General features: G+C 35.0%; 1 long non-coding RNA gene across 1 annotated transcript; it reads right to left on the minus strand.

The window, feature by feature from the left end:
* Nucleotides 1-3,690: 3,690 nt before the first annotated feature.
* Nucleotides 3,691-8,131, minus strand: LOC148780543 (uncharacterized). The gene is made up of 2 exons (XR_016041553.1): nucleotides 7,671-8,131; nucleotides 3,691-4,310 (listed from the first exon to the last, which is right to left on the minus strand). It is a non-coding gene; the product is annotated as an uncharacterized LOC148780543 (long non-coding RNA).
* Between the last annotated feature and the right edge of the window lie 927 nt (nucleotides 8,132-9,058).

A 9,058-nucleotide genomic window follows, 5' to 3' on the forward strand; every position in this document is an offset into this window, starting at 1 on the left:
GTTATATAGCACCTAAGTGCTGCTCATTTAGTGTTGTAGTGGTTATATGCACCACCCAACATCTACAAGTTACATGCACTTGCTCATTCGTATATTGGTGGTAACATGCACCAAGTCTCCATCTCATATGATCTTTGGATGTCCCACATGCGTTAACGGCTAGATGACCGTACGATCCCCCTACGAGCCGGGCTCACATAAAGATAATGGGCCACGAGCTCCACCTGTACACGTGCTCAAGCGAGGGGCGCCTCATGCACTGATGCAAGAGTGCTTCTGCCCATTTTAGCGTTGTAGTGGTTACATGCACCACCCAACATCTACAAGTTACATGCATTTGCTCATTAGTATATTGGTGGTAACATGCGCGCTCACATAAATAAAACGAGCCACGAGCTCGCCCAACACATGTGCTCTGGCGAGGGTGCCTCATGCACTGATGCAAGCGTAGTAACACCATCAAGCACCCTTGCACGCATGCATGTGTGCGTGCGCGTCACATGCTTCGCACATGCTCTCTCCTTTGTACTTAGAGTATATTACATAGGAATGAATGTTATTAAATACACTTCAATAAACTCTCTCCTTTCAATGTGGGACTCAAACCCATATGTTTCTCTCTCTACAAAGCAATTTAAAAAATAACAACAAAACCATAGTCAAAGCAATTTAGAAAATAACAATAAAACAATAGTGTTGTTTTGAAATACATATAAGTATTTTTCAAACCAAAAAATACAGACAAACTCAATATAGGGGTTAGTACATACATACCAACTATGTGATGGAGCATTTGTTTATGTAGCAAATGATGTGACTCATGTAAAACAGTGGGAGTTTTTTTTTTTTTTGGTAAGTAAATATTGGGAGATAGAGATGAGAGAATCAAGATGATCAATGGCACAAGATATGCAATCCTTATTGCCACACATATTTTGGGTCTCAAAATTAGTCTCTTATCTCGGTGAAAATTTGATAAACAAGATTTACATTTACATAACAGTAATGGATGCCAACAAAAATAAAAAAAATAAATAGAACACTAGTGGTTTAAAAGGATTAACTTATATAAACTTATTGGAAAAGCAATTTTGGGGAAGGCTGATATTATATTTTTTTTTGACAATAGGGGAAGGCTGATATTATAAGCTAGATCTTCTTATGAGATTGTCTGTATTTTGGCCTAAGTCATCTGAATGTGCTCCAAAAGGAAAGAAAGCTAAATGCGATGACTTCGAATAACCAAATTGGAGGGAAACACAAATAGACGAACCAAACTCACCCAAGATTGTCATGATCAAGAGCTATTAATATAAAGAAAAATTGGCTTTCCAACGATTCTCAATCACCTTCTTTTATTTATATTCACACTAGTTTAATACAAGAACAAAACACCTTGTTCAAAGGTTTAATTATAGGACAATTGCTTGAAAAAACAAAATATGACCACAAATTTGATACTTATCTGTGCCATTTTTCTTGGCATAATTTAGAAAGTCTTTTTTCCTCCGATCCTAGGCAGACTCCCTATCACCCATAGGAATCCTCTGTTACACTATAGAACCCACTTCAATACCATAATAGGCAATTCTGATACACAAGAATTATTATATAAATTCACTATAGAAAAACTAACCCACCTTGTAGAGATTTCAAAGAACTTTCAAAGGTCCAGTCTCACCTCAAATCAGATTTTTATCATTGAAAATTTATGTAAAAAATGGTGTAGTTGTCCAGTATCAGGCAATTGTAATTGTCTTCTTAGGACCCAAGAATTTCCAATACTGTCCAAAGCCATCCAGAAGATTGTAGAACCTCAAAGAAAGACCAAAATACCCCTATAGGAAGGTTGAACACAGAGCTGTATGGACAGGTAATTAGGGTCTCATGTGGCCAGGAGTTGGCCTTATGTGGCCAATATTAAGAGGTAGCGTGCGGCCTAGTTTTGTTTTTTTTTTTTACAAGGTTACATAGGAATCGAACTTGAGACGTTGGGCTATGAAAACCAAACCTCTACTGTCTTGACCCAAGCCCGGTTCCTGTGCGGCCTAGTTCTAGATGCGTGGGGCCTTGCTTCAGCAACTCACACAAGCATAGAGGAATGCCCTCATGATAAAATTTTGGGCTCTTCGATATCAAATCTCTCAATCTAGACCATCCATTTTCAGCCCCTAGCCTTTATTCTATAAATACACTTATCCTCCCCGGCCTAGTTCCATTGACGAGACTGAGAGCCCGATTTTGGCAAGGAGCAACAAATCTTATAATAGTTTCTAGAGCCCTACCAGAGTCTATTCAGATCATAGAACCCAAGATGAACCCCAAGCCAGCATAACATAGCACTCAGCCCTAAGCCTTAGACCTATCCCAGGATTACAACCTCAGCTGTATAACACCCTTAGCCTGAATCCTTGGATCTAACCCGAGGATCCCACAAGAACCTAGGTCTAGCCCCATCAACGCTAGCCTTATTTCTATTAACCCCAAATTTGGCCATATAAACCCATGATCTATCATAGAAACTAGGACATTCACATACAAAACCCTATTCTCATCTAAAATATCATTCAGCATTCACTCTGGCAACTTTGATTTCTGGGATATTCCTACTGGACTATTTACAATAGCCAGTCACTCAAATCTAGTTCATCGGTCTTCATCTGAGGTATTCTCATTCTTTCTACTTTATATTCATTGTTTCTACTTTACTTTTGTATTTCTTTTTATTCCTTTATTCCTATTATCCCTTTTAATTCCTCTTATTTTCTTCCCTTTTTTATTAAAAAAACTTGGGATCACAACCTAGGTAGCATGCTAAGGGTAGTTGGGGACAATTTTCTTGACCCTCTGAGTCTTTAGGTCTTTTTATTTTTATTTTATTTTTGATCTCTACAACATCTTTCCTAAGAGGAGGCAACCCGTGTCTCCCACAGTTCCCGCAGGGTGCAAGCGGAAGTTGGTGAAAACTTTTGGGTGCCCATCATGGGATCCTCTGAGTCTTAATTTTTAAAAAAACTTAATTAGAACTCAAGTGAAGGGTTGCACTTAACCTACACATGCGTATATTGACCACATATACCCATTATTCCGCCCCCCTTGTCTCAGGCCCGACATGTTTCAGGCCACGTTACTACCAGACCAGCCGCTCTGGCTCATGGCTTAAAACTAGTCTATGCAATGCCAGGAACAAGGTCTGGCGTAGTCGTGAAGTAGTCGTAAGTAGCAATGTCATTGAAAGAAAAGGTTAATGTGATCTTTGAGGGGAATATTTTTTTTTTTTTTCTCACCTCTTTTTTTTTCTTCTCTTTTGGCAAATATCACATGCAAATAGCCTTATTACACCTTATTACAAGGACTCTTGCTTCAAAGAAAATAAAAGCTTACAAATCTAAGATCTTAAAAAACTTCGACCCCACTAAAAGAATTTTCTTAAAATCAAAGAAAATAACCACAAATCTTGTGCTTGAGAATATAAATACGATACAATTAAATATACAATAAACAAAAGAGAATGCCGGAGATTACCTCAACCGAGGTTATTATACCCCACACCGAATCACCATTATCCGATGGCGCGGGATCGACGGTCTTCTTTCAATCTCAACCTGGAAAGCCAATTTTGATCAAGTTCTTCGGTGAAACTCTTATGCTTACATTAGATTCTTGGGATTAATCTCTCAAAATACTGAGACAAAAATTCTCCTTTCTTTATTTTGAAGGCATTTAAAAGCATATTACATTCTCACTTTCTCTCATCCTCATATGTGTCTCTCAATCACAATATCTCTCAATACGTGAATCATGACTTTTGCTATCAATCTTTTCACAAAATGACTCATAAAGGCGATGCCTCTTTCTTTTTGCTGCTCGGATCTCATCTCGAAAGTGATCGTAGTCCTTTTTTCATATTGTATCACAACTCATGGACTTGCCGTCATAGAATATCATCACATATCCTCATGGGCTCAAAGGAGTTCTTCAAATAAGCTGCTTCTTTTTGTAGCCATACAACCAGCGCCATACATCTAGGTTCCATAAGTGAACAACACAATCGTCTGTTGTTCGAGTTGGACTGTCAAATACTAGGAACTCCCATTATAGTATTTATAGTTTTATAAACTTGAAGTTATTATGCAATTGTGGCTCGCTTTTACATGCATATCATCGTCATGTCGTCGCATAAAATCCTCACTACCTCACAAAGCACGGGTTGAAAGTCAAGTCGATTAAAAAATTTCTTAATACATACGGCCCTCCTTGTCAGCCAAAATAACACGCCACGTATTTTGCCTTCAGGATGGATAACGCCACTGCATCATGTTTCTTTGATATTCAAAAAACTATAGTCCCTCCAAACATGAACACATACCTAGATGTAGACTTCACATCATCTTGATCCTTGAGATAACTAGCACATGTTTATTAGAATATCCAAGCAGCTAAGAAAATGTAGGACTGTAGCAGCTCTCACTCAATTATTGCACATACAATATATACATTATCAACATTCTTATGCCTATATCATAAGATAGCACAGCAAGTCTCATGCAATAAGTAATTCAATGCCCATTGGTTTCACAATATGTAAAACTGCTATAAACCACAAAATGTTCAACAACACTAGTCATCTTGGTAGTAAATTCATACAAACCAAGTTATCTAATTCATATAACATATGTGAAGGAAGCCTAATAAGATGGTCTTCCTACATCAATTCCTATGGTTCAAGGTCTTGGGTATTTGAGGATTCTAAATTAGTACAAATATGAGTCAAGGCATTTGGGTATATTGAAAACCTATGCATGACATATTTTCTTCCAATTTTATAAATACCTTGAAGGCATAATGGTTTTCTCCCATTTAAAAATTGACTTGGTATATATATCACAAGCAATGGTTACATAATAGTATGACGATTTAAAATGATTTTTTTAGATAATAATATGACAGTTTTTCTCAAAACATCCAAATTAATATTAGAATATATGTTTAATCTTCAAAAATCATTTTACCGTATTCACCTACTAAGTCATGTTTATAGCCACAAATACAAGCTATAAAGGCCATATTACAAGTTTATCTAAAATAAAACATGGCCAAAGAATGATTAACAAATTCTTGACAAATTTTTTTTTTTTGGCAAATATGAAGACTTTATAAAGAAATCATTATCACATGCAATACATTATATTACTGAACATTATTGAGAGGATGGTAATTAAGACTGAGTTCCAGCAAAACAATCTTCGTGTTTACATATTTGAATGAGTCATACTCATCTCTCGTGTTTCATACTTAGGGCTCAAAGCCCTTAATCAAATCATACTCCATGTGTATCACTACCTTAAGTAGTTCATACTCTTAGCATAAGGAGGCACTACAACACATGATATTCATAAACGAGTACTATCAAATTTTTAGCACATATCACTCAATGTCCGTATACTCCATCCATATTCATAAAACAATTAGCCAAAATATAACCAAAGCATATAAAAAGTTACTGAATCTTCTTTCCCTATATGACCTTACCACGTAATGTGAGACATATTTCATACCTCAAAACCATATAATATGTTATCTAGGCTTTCTTGATTAATTGTTTTTACAATCGTTTTGCGATGTTAGAAGAACACACAATTGATGGAGCGTATATTACTCTTCGATTTCACATGTCAAAATATATCCATCTCTTCGACACTTGGACTCTTCCTTGTATCACACTGTGAAGAAAAACGTTTTCTTCATCCCAACATTTCAAATATTACAAGTTTGATTCTCTCACTAATATTTAGTTTTTCTTTGCTACCTTCAAGTCTCTCTATATATCTCTTCATTTTGAAGAAACCAAGATGTTTTTATCGGTATTGTGTTTATTCTTCTTTCTGCTACTTCCAGATCGAATATTCTTCATACAGAGTGTCGTACCTTGCCAACTCTATAGTACCTCTCTCTGAAGTTTCATTATAATAAACTATACGTATGGCACACTATAAAACCCCTTTTAAATGAGCCCTAAAAAAAAGGTCTTCATTACTGGGAATCCAAAGATGTGCCTTAACATTGCTACATCTTTTAATTTACTACATAATAGAAAATGAACATCCCATGATAAAAGTATGATATCTCTGAACTCATAAAGAGTTTATCTCTAAATCCTTTTGAGTACTCAAATAGACTCAAAAATATAAAATAGCGCTCAAGTCCATCCCTAAATCACACCATTTAGTGAGTATACCTTTTAGTGACTTTTACATCACAATACAATTTTCTCAACAGAAAATCAGGTTAAGCATATCTCAATAAAAAATTGTTTCTCCTAAGCTTTAGAGAATTTATTTCTGAAATCTCTTGTATTGAAAACCAGGCTCAAAACCAAATTATTACATCATGATGTGAATCCCAAATAATATCTTCCTTCAAAGAAATAAATAAGGTGATATATATATATATCACAAAATAAATCATATTGCAAAATTTCAAGATGAACACTGTTTAGTAAAATTGTATTTTCTCTCTACCCTTGTGAAGTTTTCCTTTCAAACTATTTTGTTTAATGGTAGCACATATATTTTCACAAGCCTCATATCACTTTGTTAAGTAGGCTTTAGAATTATAGTTTTTCAAGTCTCAATGAAGAGCACACCATAATTACAAAAAATTCAGGATGACCTCTATTCCTTCCAAAATTTTTATTCCTCTATTCCCATAGATATTTCTCTCTCAAATAAATTTCATTAGAAACTAGACTCAGAATGGACGTTTAAAAACTTTGTGTGAACCACAAAAAATTATGTTAAAATATAAATAAAATCTTGACTTTTAAGTTATAGAAATAATTTTCGTTGAAGAAAACAGCACTTGCTCACCCTTCAATAAATCGATCATATCTTTCAAACCACAAGGAATTTATTGATGAAAAACTTTCTGTTTGAAATTATACTCATTTTTATGAGTCACATAAAAATTTCAACAATAAATAAGATTATAATATTGGTAGAAAAAATCATGAAACTCAATAAACAATTCCTGGATTTTGTAAGGTCAAAATTGGCACCATTCATTCATGAGTCCATAACTCTCAATTCCCTTAGGATCTCCCATTGAAATTTTGTAGGTAGATTCTGCTCTCAAAGACACACAAAATCATTAAATGTAACAAATAAATACATCATTATCTTCTTCATATAACTGCTCCAAAATAACACAGAATACCCATTCTGCAGAGTGTCTTTCTCGAGGTGTTGAATATTTCAATAATTCTTAACCCGGGTGTATTGCTTGACCACAAAGATTATTAGTTTTCTCATATCTCATTCCCAAGCTTGATCTCAACTCAATAATGAAAAAATACATCTAATGGCATCAAATATCAATATCGCTTTGATATCAATGAAAAAAAAGGCTAATGTGATCTTGGAGGGGATTTTTTTTTTTTCTCACCGCTTTTCTTTTCTTCTCTTTTGAGGAAGATGACATACAAGTGACCTTATTACAATAACTCTTTATTCAAAGAAAACAAAAACTTACAAATCCAAGATTTTAAAAAACTTTGACGCCACCAAACCAATTTTCTTTAATCAAAGAAAATAACCACAAATCTTGTGCTTGAGAATATAAATACTATACTATTAAATATGCAAGAAACAAAGGAGAACGCTGTAGATTACCTCAATCGAGCTTATTACACCCAAATTGAGTCACCACCATCCGATGACCCGGGATCAGTAGTCTTCATTCAATCTCAATCGGGAAAGCCAATTTCGACTTAGCTCTTCAATGGAGCCCTTATGCTCATGCTAGATTTTTGGGATCAATCCCCCAAAATACAGAGAAAAAAATTCTCCCTTCTTTATTTTTTTTAAACCCTAGGATTTTTACTAAAATTTTGGAAGAGATGAGAATTAATGAGAGAGAGAGATAATAAGGGTATGCCCCTTTTTATTTTTGATGAGGGAGAGAATGTTGAGAGAGAAAGGGGGCGTGCGTCCCCCCTTTTGGACAAGATAAGAGAGAGGGAGAATGGGGGACATGCCTCACTCATTTTTTCTTAAAGATGAGGGAGAGAGAGAATGCGTGAGTGAGGAGAGAGAAAGAGGAGAGATAGTGGTACATGATAGAGAGGATACAAATATATTAGGTTTAGGGTTTCCATTGCTTACCTCATAAGATTAAATTCTACCGTCGATCAAAGGTGACTTGTGGGTGAGAGATCTGAGTCATTCATTCCATATATGGGTCATCAACATTACGGGATGTGCTGAACCATTATCCCCCTTTCCTTTGACTATTATTCCATCAAATAAAAATTAATTAAAAAAATATTGTGCTCTATCCAAAATATATATTCATAAGCCTTATAGGCCTACTAAAAGATTTACGCAAATCTCTATCCAAAATATATATTCATAAGCCTTATAGGCCTACTAAAAGATTTACTCAAATCTCTTAAGGATAAAACACGTTATCAACTCATGAGATAAAATATATCAACAAATCCCATAAATAGGGGGAGGTGCCACCCATGGGTTAAGCCTCCCCTCAAAAGGTGGTGTGCCACCCAAGATAGGGATTCATGGGCCTCATCTTCTAGAATATGGTGGGCCCATATGCACAATGGGCCTCCATAAAAGTTTATATATATTAAAAATAATAAAATAAATTTTAGAATATTATTTGAATATTTAAATCATTAAAAATTGATATCTTTAATTTTACAAACTTAAATATTATAAATAAAATATCCAAGAGTTTATAAAAATTTAAATAATAATTCTAAAATAATATTTACCATAAAATAAACATAATTAAATCAATTTGATGGGAAAAAGGATCCATATGGTCAGGGAATTAAATCAACAATGGGGCACTCCACCTTCAACTGTGGACTACTGACTATGTTGTTTTTATCATACTAACCCAGTATTACCCATAACTCACAATCTAAGCAGGGGCTCATTAGCGGGTCACCAAAATCTTGCCAATGGGCCAAGGAGTCGCAATCCCAGTCTGTGGATTTTAGGTTCTCCCCTAGAGACGAGTCAAGGTCGCCTAAACC

The sequence above is a fragment of the Amborella trichopoda genome, chromosome 9 (assembly GCF_054954075.1).
Source record: "Amborella trichopoda isolate Santa Cruz 75 chromosome 9, AtrichopodaSantaCruz75HAP2 v2.0, whole genome shotgun sequence".
NCBI classification, from domain to species: Eukaryota; Viridiplantae; Streptophyta; class Magnoliopsida; order Amborellales; family Amborellaceae; genus Amborella; species Amborella trichopoda.